Here is a 12,025-nt window from a genome sequence, read left to right on the forward strand (position 1 = left end):
ATGTATTTAATACCAAGGAGTCATAACTGGAGAGTGAGTGAGGACAGAGGTTGAATATTCAACGCAATTCAATATTTTGAAGGAGAGACAAACAGAAAAGGAGGTATGGTGGCATTGTGAGCAACAGATGCAAACAGAAAAATAATGAGAAAGGATAGTTTCTGGGCCTTTGTTCAAGAAAGAATGAACAGTTCTATGACCTTCCCGATGGAGAAATGGAGATGTATAGAGACATTCACAGTAAAAAAAGTCCCCGGTTGGGACTAGGGAATCGGACGTTATCAGAATGGTGGAAGATATGGGAGGTGTCCCAGATGTAAGTGGGTCTGAATCAAAGATACTAGAGGAACAAGATGGACCACTCCGTTGAAATCGCCTATAATGAAGTGTAGGACGCAAAGGAGCCATTTTAGTAAGCAAAATCCACCGTTTGCTATGCCTCTCGCAGTGTAATCAGTGTTTTGGGGGAACAGTATGGGTGATGATACCATTAAAATGCAGAATATATCTCATCTATCAATTCACAGATTTTTGTTATTTTTCTTTTAAAATGTTTCTGCAAGTTTCTGCCTACTAAAATGGTGTCATGACATACTACGGTTTTTAGGGTCGAGTGGTCTATCTTGTTCCTCTAGTATCTTTGGTCTGAATGCTGTGGGCAGAATGGGTTTGAAATGGGTATGAAATGGGTCAGGTTTTTCTGCTACTGTGACTTGTGGAATTTAGCATTAAACAGTATAAGAAGATAACTGCAGATGCTGGTACAAATCAAAGGTATTTATTCACAAAATGCTGGAGTAACTCAGCAGGTCAGGCAGCATCTCGGGAGAGAAGGAATGGGTGACGTTTCGCGTCGAGACCCTTCTTCAGACTGATGTCAGGGGGGCGGGACAAAGGAAGGAGATAGGTGGAGACAGGAAGATAGAGGGAGATCTGGGAAGGAGGAGGGGACGGGAGGGACAGAGGAACTATCTAAAGTTAAACAGCACAGGCAGAATCCCAGTCAAATTAAGGAGAAACAATTTAAAAAAAGAAAAACCTGCTTGGCTGTTTGGTTTTAAACATTTCCTCTGAGACTGAAGTAGCACAGATGTAGTTCATTTGTCAGACCATCTGGAAAGTAAACAAAGGAAGGATATTGAAGAGAGTTTGGCCTGTTCTCCATCGCTGGCCTTGGAGTCCCCCTCCAAAGTGCAGAATTAACAAAAAGTGTTGATCCTTGACTTGTTACACAGCCTCCAGTGGTTTTAACTCAATAAGCAGGGGTAAATAGGGATGTGTTTTAAATGCTGGTCTTGCCTGGAACCCAAAAACGAATAGCACACCAACTTATTGTTTTGTTTCCTACTCCAAATATAATTTTCTCCAACACAGAAACTTCATTCTCCCTTGTGCAAGTTTTAGTTTCCCCAAAGCACCTTAAACTACCTCGGCCATTGACTTACTTTTGAAGTGAAGCTAGTTATGTAAGAAACACAGCAGCCAATTTGCAGGCACCAAGAATCGCAAAGCATTATGACAACAGCCAGTCAGAATTGGAGATGCCGGTAACTTTTAGACAATAGACAGAACTAACAGTGAAACTCAAGTAGTTATGATCCAAGTTGGATTTTCTGCAGTAAATTCAATTCAACAACTTCACAAAATATATCCAGAGGCTTACAGTATCCCTTCCCCACCACATACGAGATGATACGATATAACTTTATTTATCCCAGGAGGGAAATTGATCTGCCAATGGTCATAAAAACACAAGATACATGAAACATGAAATTAAAGTGACGAATGGAAAGGATTGGGGATGTGCAAAGATTGGGGGGTGGGGGGGGGGTGGGGGGGAGTCAGTCTCAGTATACCCTATGACAGAAGGGGGAGGAGTTGTACAGTTAGATAGCCACAGGGAAGATGGAACTCCTGTGGTGTTCCATTATGTGTGCACTAAACATTAACGTCATTGTGTTCACTCCAATTTGGCAGTGAAATCTGGGTCTGTTTATGTTGATATAAAGTGGATGGACAATTGAATAGGAGTGTGTTTTATGATTTTGTGCATTAACACTTAGCCAATTTGACTTCAAGGTCCCAGAGTCGCAATCATAACCTCCACTGTTTCCTCCGGTTAGTTGTTTTTCAGTCAGCTTCCTCTCCATCTGAACTCATTTGTAAACAGTAGCGTCAATGGTCTCATGGCTTGTTGGTTTAAATGACAGAAAGGTAAACACAATTAGGTCTTAAAGGGATATTACCATCTTGAAAAACACTAACAGCTTTAAAGCTCTCATCACAGTGACACAACAATCAACTCAAGACAGCATGATAAATTTCACACACATTCTCAGAAATTCTTGGAAGAAAAAACAAATGTAAATCTTTCTAAAATAAAAACAACGTGGGGACACTCAGCAAGTGGAGAAAGGTGCAGTTAATATTTCAGGCTGATGGCCTTTTACAAGAACTGGGAAAATGTGAGAACAAGCATGCCTAAGGAGAGAGGCATGGGCTGTCTGATGGGTTGGGGGAAACCACCAATCATAGATAACCCAGGAGACCCTAAATGCTAACTCCTTCTCTTCTCTCTCAGATTTTGCCCGACCTGCATTTTGTTTTACATCAGATTTTTCACCTTTTCAATTTCTATAATCTTTCCATCCTTATTCTAATTTCCAAATCTATTTTCATAAATTTAAACTCATCAAAATAATCCACAGGCTCATGTGAATTCCAATTTGGCCATCATCACTTTGCTCACTTACCTACAGAGCTCCCAGTCCACCAACATCTTGGTGTTAAATTTATTATCCTCGTGCATAACCCCCCCTATTCTGTGGCTTCCTCCCGCCATTTGAGTTCTGTGCACATCCTATCACCACTTTGGCACTTAACTACTTGACAGCTGTAATCTTGAGCTTTGTTTGTTTAAGTTATCTTTCTATCGCTTTGCCTCTGTCACCTTAAATATACCTTTCTAAAATCAACTTCCTTGACTGAGATTTTTGATCATCGATCTTAATGTTTAATTCTTGACATTAATACTGACTGGCTCAGTCAACTAGATGGATAAGTGCAAAATTTTATAAACCAAATTGCCATTCGGTTCAGTTCGATTATTCTCTGATTCAAAAGGATGTGGGAACTCAATCCAATGTGGACTTTTGAAATTAAATCAAAACTCAATTCTGAGGCACTTGTACATTGTCAGATTTGTTTTTCAGATGAACTAAGTCCTGATTTTACTTTGTCACAGAATATCTGATATCCCAATCACACTTCAAAAATGAGCAGTAAGTTCTGATCTGCCACACAACATTCATTTCTGAATACCCCAAATAAAATCAAGTTACCAGATTATTTATACACCTTTTGAATCTTGTTGTGCATTGATGACTGTCTTCCATCTTCTTCTTTAGGTAGTCCCTCGGGATTGGGATTGGGATTGAGGATGACTTATTTTAACATGGATGGAAGCACATGGATTTGACAGCACAAACTCTTGGTCCAAAGGCAAGGAGCGCCATGGAAATTGGAAACCAAAATCTGCTGCATGCTACACACACATCCTCTTCCTTGACTGCCCAACTCCTCCTTCCTCGGTATGCTCATTGTTTCATTTCCCACCTCTTATTCCTCTCCCCCAAGATGTCTCTTTTTTTTCATCCGTTCTTTGGATCCCTCTCTCTCATCTTCCTCTCCCTTCACACCCACTTCTCTCTTGACCCTTTCCTCCCTTCCTTACCCTCTTGATTTCCCTGCAACTCGCACCTATCCCTTTTCATGCGACATAAGCCCAGATCTAGGGCACATCCCAGGAGGAAGTTCTCCTCATGACCGATGAGCGGTCCTGTGCAGCAGATGCCAAATCACTCAACTGAGAGTTGGACAAGTTTCTGCATGAACCACAGACTATCAGTGAAGGAATACAGTGCACAGATATCTCTGACACTAATTTTTTATTAACCTGTTGGGAGTAAGGATGGGATCAAATTGGCATGGTCTTTGTGTGTGACAAGATAATTCATGGTTCCAGTGAAGTGAAAAATATGCACTTACATTACACGGGCCTCTTTAATCAGAACATGAAGCTTCTTCAACTGCTCTCCAAACCAACTAGACTTGACATAACCACATTCTGGATGTCACCACTAAGCGGTAACTCAACTGCTCCAGCCACATAAATACTGTGTATAGCTGAGCAGGGCAGAAGCTTGGTTACCAGTCCTGAACTACTATCTATCTCATCGGTGACCCTCAGACTATCTTTGATCAGACTTTACTGGTTTTACCTTGCACTAAATATTATTTCTTTATCATGTATCTATACACTGTAAATGTTTTTTCCGCTGACTAGTTAGCACGCAACAAAAGCTTTTCACTGTACCTCGGGACACGTGACAATAAACTAAACTGAACCTTTGGTTAGGTCACATTTAGGGTATTGTGTACAGTTCTGGTCACCAATTACAGAAAGGATGTGGAGGCTTTGAAGATGGTGTAGAAGAGGTTTACCGGAATGCTGCCTGAATGAAAGGATATTAGCTATAAGGATTGGTTGGACAAACTTTCAAGTAGCTGTTTCCAGTCCACTTTAATTAAGTCTCTTCTGCATCCCAGTAAAATGGGTCTTTCCCCTCTAACTTAAAATCTTTAATTTCATCTTCATCCTTTTCCGTCACAATGCTAAATCTAGATAAATTATGACTCCCACCTCAATAGCACTCTCCTAATACACCACCCGCAATTGGGGATTGGCACAACCAGGAACCAGATCCTGAAAAATGAATAAATCAAACAGCAAACAATGCGGTTGGTGCAAGAAGACTACCACCTCCATAGTAGCCTTGTAATGACAGTGCCTGCACTTCATATCTCCTCTCAGAAATCACACAGAATGAGGTCGGCTTGTGTTGAGACCAAACCCTACACTGTGTTCCCTGCTGTCTTGCAATTCCTGTGACCCCATGAACGTTTCGCAGCTCCGTGGGATAAATAAATCTCCAAAGCCGCTGCCAACGCCACCCTGGAAAGCATAAACTGGCTGGTAAATGTGACCAGGCACTCATGAGATAGTTCCTGAGACCTCTCCTCTTGAATATTCAGGCAGCCTTTTGACAGCTTACAATGCCATGCCACATCAGACATTTGAAAACAAAGTAGATTTAAATATTTCATAAATTTAAATAAATAAAAATAAATAATACATTTAAGAACTCATTAAATTAACGTTTAAAAACATTCTCTCACAGCTTTTCCACCAGGCTTAAATATCTCAGTCAAATGGCCTGACACAAGTTGTGTCTTGGACCTTAGCTCAGCTTAAACCCTTGAAATAAGTGTTGAATCCAGAAGTGGAATGGGAAGTTGGATTCTCCAGATGATGACGCCCATTTTGCAAGTCGCAGATGTGAAAGTCTGACCCAGGAAGACCACCTCACCAGTTCGCCTCTGAACTGTTGGCAGCTGTAAGATATCTCTCCCCTACGAATGAAAAAAGTGGGGTTGATGCAGTCAAAGCATTCTGGGAGTGTTGAAACATCCAGATGTTTTTAAACTCTTCACACAGATGTCCATTGTAGTATTTTCTACCATCTGCAAGTCTGGCCCTGCTGTCTTGGGACCAATCTTGTGTACCAAGCCCTCTGTTGCTTAGTTTAGACAGCTGTGAAGGTCACCATCCAGATGTGCACTATGTTCCCAGTTAGCTGTATTAATCACCATTCAAGCCACATGACTAAATTCATATTAGTGAAGAGTAAAATATTGTATTTATATAGAACCTGTCATAAACCAAACAGCGTGGAACATTTTAGAGCCAATTAGATATATCATCATTGTAGTATCTATTATAATGTTCAAATTCTGGCAGTCTCCTGTACATAAGATGCCATATTAGCAATGTGATAATCTGCTTCATTGAATAATTATTGGCCATGCCACAGGAGAGAACTCCTTTGCAAAATAACATCATGGAATTTTTTACATCCACGAGATGACATGTAGTTTTACTTGTCAGGTTGACCTACTTGTAGACTTACTGTCTCTTCCAAAATATCTCTAGGAAACTGAAATCAAGTTCATCCGAAAAACAGAAACCTTACAATACATTCGTAGGGTAAGAATAATGAGACAAGAATAATGCATTAGACTAAATAACGTATTGTGGCGAGTCCAGAAGCTGGTGAGTGTTGAAGACGGAGTTTATTTGCATGGGCAAAAACCCCGTAACAAACGCAATACTCACAACTATAGACAACCAACGAATACGTCCTTACCGGACGGAGTTCAACACTAGACTCTCTCTCTCCCGCACTGGCCCACCCCGTGACATTGTTAGCCAATCCGAGGGTTCGAACTCTCAGCCAATCCCAATGTCCCTACATGACCCCCCCCCCCAGAACCCTCGGTACGATACCTAATGGGCAACCGGACCACCCGACCTGAACGGGTACGGGGAGGGGAGGCCGGCACCCCCGGCGATGTGGGAGGCGGGGAGTGCCCTGCAGGTGGAGGCGATGGGAGCGACGCTGGAGGGGAAGGTAGGGAGGGCCCTTCCGGTGGAGGCGGCGTAGCTGGAGGGGGCAGAGGAAACCCGACCGGGGGCAGCTGAGGCCCGGGCGGCGGGAGAGAAGACGCAGCTGGGAAACCCGGCGGGCCGGCCAGAGGGCGGCACCGGCGAGGAGGTTGACTCACCAGAACGGGACGGTCCTGGTCTAAGTGGGCCGGTTTAAGCCGGGAGACAGAGACCAGCTCCTGTCGGGTGCCCACTTTCAGAGTGAAGGTGACCGCTCCTCTTTTAAGCACCTGGAACGGGCCTTGGTAGACTGGCTGCAGAGGGGGCCGGTGAGAATCCCGCCGGAGGAAAACAAACTCGCAGTCGTGCAAGTCAGCCGGTACGTGCACCGCGGCACTCCCGTGACAGGAGGCTGGGACCGGGGCCAGGGAACCTACCCGAGCCCGGAGAGAAGCCAAAAATGACGGGACGGAAGACGGCAGGTCGGAGGATGGAGGAAAAAGGTCACCCGGCACCCGCAGGGGCAAGCCATAGACGAGTTCCGCCGAGGTAGTACCCAGATCGGACTTAGGGGCCGTGCGAATACCGAGGAGGACCCAAGGCAGCTGGTCAGCCCAGTCAGGCGGGCACAGAGGGACGCCTTCAGCTGTCGGGCAACCCAATGTAACGCCAGGGCCCGTGCACAGGAGGCCGCCGAGGTGTCCGACAACAGGAGAGCCTCCGGCCAACGAGTAAAACGGTCGACCACCATCAGGAGATGAGTGTAGCCCCTAGAGCAAGGCAATGGGCCAACCAAATCTACATGAATGTGGAAAAAACGGACGGGCGGAATGACAAAATTCTGGCATGGAGGCTGGACGTGGCGGTGGACTTTGGAGGCCTGGCACGGGACACAGGCGGCCACCTGCTTGCGCAGGCCATGCCAGACAAATCGGGCGGCCACCATAGCCGAGGTCGCCCGGATGGACGGGTGTGCCAGGTCGTGAATGGCCTCAAAAACCTTCCGCCGCAGGGCGGTCGGCACAACCGGGCGGGGGCGGGGAAGGGAAACGTCACACCAAAGTGTGGTACCTGTGGGGCCGCATGCCACCTGGGCCAACCGCAACCCTGAGGCGGTGGAGGCGTACTCTGAGGCAACGTCTTCCAGGCGCTGAGCCTCCGCTAGCTCCCGAAAATCCACCTCAGCCCCCACCGCCGCAACAGAGGAAATGGCCGGGCGGGACAGGGCGTCAGCAACGGCGTTAAGCCTACCCTCGATGTGGCGAACATCTGTGGTGAACTCAGAAATGAGGGTGAGGTGCCGTTGCTGGCGGGCCGACCACGGATCCGAGACCTTAGAAAAAGCAAACGTGAAGGGCTTGTGATCCGTACAGGCAACAAAAACTCGGCCCCCCAAAAAATAGCGAAAATGACGAACAGCTAAATAGAGGGCCAGGAGCTCCCTGTCGAAAGCACTGTAGTTCAGCTCAGGCCGAGTAAGCTGCCGGCTGAAGAATGCCAGAGGCTGCCAGTGACCATCGACTTGCTGCTCTAAGACCCCACCCAACGCTACGGCTGAGGCGTCCACCGTGAGGGCCGTGGGGGCCGAGGGGCGGGGGTGCACGAGCATGGTGGCATTGGCGAGGGCCAGCTTGACCGCATTAAAGGCCGCCTCGGCAGCTGTGGTCCAGACCAACTCAGCGGGATTACCCGCGAGGCATTGAAAAAGGGGGTGCATGATCCGAGCTGCCGCAGGCACGAACCGGTGGTAAAAATTCACCATGCCCACGAATTCCTGCAAGCCCTTGATGGTGGTAGGGCGGGGAAAGGCGCGGACGGCGTCCACCTTGGCGGGCAATGGAGTGGCACCGGCCGGTGTGACCCGGTGGCCCAGGAAATCCACCGAGGACAGGCCGAACTGGCATTTGGACGGGTGGAGGATCAGGCCGTGGTCCTGCAGCCTTTGGAACACAGTGCGAAGGTGGACCAGGTGCTCTGGGACCGAACGACTAGCGACCAGGATGTCATCGAGATAAATAAACACATAAGACAATCCGCGACCCACATGATCCATGAGACGTTGGAATGCCTGAGCCGCGTTTGTGAGACCGAACGGCATGCGCAACCATTCATATAAACCAAACGGAGTCATCGTAGCCGTCTTGGGAATGTCTGGTGGGTGGACGGGGATCTGATGATATCCCTGCACCACATCGATCTTTGAAAACACCGTAGCACCCTCGAGGCTGGCTGAGAAGTCCTGTATGTGAGGGATCGGATAGCGGTCAGGCCGGGTGGCAGCGTTAAGACGCCGGTAATCCCCACATGGTCTCCACCCCCCAGATGCTTTGGAAACCATATGCAAGGGCGAGGCCCACGGGCTGTCTGAAGGCCGAACAATCCCCAGCCGTTCCAAATTCAGGAACTCTTCCCGAGCCATGGCCAGCTTGTCGGGGGGCAAACGCCGAGCTCGGGCGAATACAGGCGGCCCCTCGGTAGGGATGAAGTGGACGACACCGTGCTTGGCGAAAGGGGCATCGAACCGCTGTACGAGGAGGTCCGGGAATTCGGCGAGGACCGCAGCGAACTGATCGGGGGCCGCGGCGACGGCCCGGATCGACGGGCAGGGTAGGGTGGCAGGTGGAGGAGTAGCAGGCTCCATGCTGTCAGCCGAGGGTTGCAGGCCCTTCCCGCGGACGTCTTCGACCAACGAAAAAGCCCAGAGGAAATCCGCGCCCAGGATGGCCTGGCCCACGTCGGAAACGATGAAATCCCAATGGTAGGTCGCCGGCCCGAAAGACAGGGACATGGCCCTCTTGCCGTAGGTGCGGATGGGACTGCCGTTGACCGCGATGAGGGGCGGACCCTTCCTACCTGCTCGAACTTCGCAGCCGTAGGGAGGCACGATGCTAACGACCGCTCCCGTATCAACCAGGAACACGGTGCCGGTACCTCGATCCTTGATGTAGAGGCGGCGATTGCGGCCGATCAAGACTGCCTCTATATTCGATCAGCCGAGGCATTTCCCGAAAAGGTGCATGGGGCCCTGCAATTTCGGGCTTCCCCGCCCCACCGCTGGTGGAAGAAACACCAGCCGTGCCTGTGCGGCTCTGTGCGTGGGCCCGCTGCGAAATGGCGGGCGCTGCAGCTCCGTCTTGGCGAGCTTTCTGTAAAATGGCGGCAGATGTGCCGCCATCTTGGCCGCGCGGTCGGTCGCACCTAGGCCTGGAAACCCGATTTATCGACTTGTCGCCCGTCGGGGCTTCCGTCACGTTGGCGTCCGCCTTCTCCGCGAACGCCACCGGATCTTCGAAGCAGACGTCCGCCAAAACTAACCTGACGTCTCGGGGCAATTTCTCCCGGAATGCCGCTTCGAACATGATGCACGGCTGGTAGTCGCCGATTAAGGTAAGCATCTCGGTCATTAGGGCGGACGGTAGTCTATCCCCCAGCTCCAGTAGATGTAGGAGCTTCAGAGCCCGCTGGTTCTGGCTAAAGCCACAAACCCTCAGGAGGAGCCTCTTAAGCCCCTCGTACTTCTCGGTTTGGGGGGGGTTGGTCAGGTATCGTCCCACCCGCACGGCCACCTCGGGCTGTAGGCAGCTTACCAGGTGGTGGAACTTTTCCTGGTCCTCTACGACTTTTTTGATGTGGAGCTGGGACTCCACCTGTACGAACCACAGGTGCGGTTGATGGGCCCAGAACGGGGGCAGGTGAACGGCGCTCGCGTTGGGCTGCCCACTGTTCGCTCCCTCCATCTTCTTGTGATCGTCGATCACGTCGGGGTCACCAATGTGGCGAGTCCAGAAGCAGGTGATGGTTGAAGACGGAGTTTATTTGCATGGGCAAAAACCCCGTAACAAACGCAATACTCACAACTATAGACAACCAACGAATACGTCCTTACCGGACGGAGTTCAACACTAGACTCTCTCTCTCCCGCGCTGGCCCACCCCGTGACATCGTTAGCCAATCCGAGGGTTCGAACTCTCAGCCAATCCCTATGTCCCTACAGCATTAGAATAAAGAGAGAAGAATAATGCATTAGACTCAGGGCAAAACAAAATGATTCTGTTCCACTCCACCAGCCAGCGTATCCAACAAATCATCCGCCAACATTTCCGTCACCTACAACGGGACCCAACCACTGGCCATATCTTCCCATCCCCTCCCCTTTCTACATCCCGCAGAGACCGTTCCCTCCAAAACTCCCTGGTCCCCTCGTCCCTTCCTACCCAAACCACCCCATCCCCGGGCACTTTCCCCAGCAACCGCACGAGATGCAACACCTGTCCCTTTACCTCCCCCCTCAACTCCATCCAAGGACCCAAACAGCCTTTCCAGGTGAGACAGAGGTTCACCTGCACCTCCTCCAACCTCATCTATTGCATCCGCTGCTCCAGATGTCAACTTATTTACATCGGCGAAACCAAACGCAGGCTCGGTGATCGCTTCACTCAACACCTGCGCTCGGTCCGCGTTGGCCAAACTGATCTCCCGGTGGCCGAGCACTTCAACTCCCCCTCCCATTCCCAGTCTGACCTTTCTGTCATGGGCCTCATCCAGTGTCATAGTGAGGCCCACCGGAAATTGGAGGAACAGCACCTCATATTTCGCCCAGTGGTATGAACATCGACTTCTCCAACTTTAGATAGTTCCTCTGTCCCTCTCTTCCCCTCCCCTTCCCAGATCTCCCTCTATCTTCCTGTCTCAACCTATATCCTTCCTTTGTCCCGCCCACCTGACATCAGTCTGAAGAAGGGTCTCGACCCGAAACGTTACCCATTCCTTCGCTCCTGAGATGCTGCCTGACCTGCTGAGTTACTCCAGCATTTTGCGAATAAATACCTTCGATTTGTACCAGCATCTGCAGTTATTTTCTTGTACTACCTGTTCTTTTAAGGTGATAATTGTGCAACACATACCAATGTCTATCTCCAGATCATTGCTTTACTGACAGGCCATGGCAGGAATTTTGCTTCTAAATTACCTCCTCCACTTTGTTCTCATTTTTGTTGAGTTCATTTTGACCCGTATGGTTATTAATTACCTGTTCTAACAACAAAAGCCTTATGAGTGTTATTTATTTGTTTTTTTTAATTGCCATGGCAAATTTTCACTAGGGAGTATTGTCATGTATCATAGATTTGTGGTGTTTAAATTATAAAACAACATTAATAAAACAACATACTTTTGCTGTCTCAGCTTGGGCCTATGACCGACTCTTCACCCCCCAGTGGTGCTTGGTCACTGGAGTCAGGGGATGATTTCACACTCACCAGCAGCTCTCTCATGACTCACCCAAATGACTTCAGAAGAAGAAACCAGACATGGCGACCCACGAGGTAACCTCAGCAGAATATCAGGCATCTAATCCAAAGAATCATACCACACCTCTTATCATACTGGAGTGTCAACCTAGGTTGTCCATACATTATATATTCTTCACGGAATATATACATTATATATTCTTCACTCATTACCCAAAACAGCAATCGAGTCACACATAAGGCTCAGTGGGTGCGAAAATCATTGTTGTTT

This window comes from Rhinoraja longicauda, chromosome 30, assembly GCF_053455715.1.
Source record: "Rhinoraja longicauda isolate Sanriku21f chromosome 30, sRhiLon1.1, whole genome shotgun sequence".
Classification (NCBI taxonomy): domain Eukaryota; kingdom Metazoa; phylum Chordata; class Chondrichthyes; order Rajiformes; family Arhynchobatidae; genus Rhinoraja; species Rhinoraja longicauda.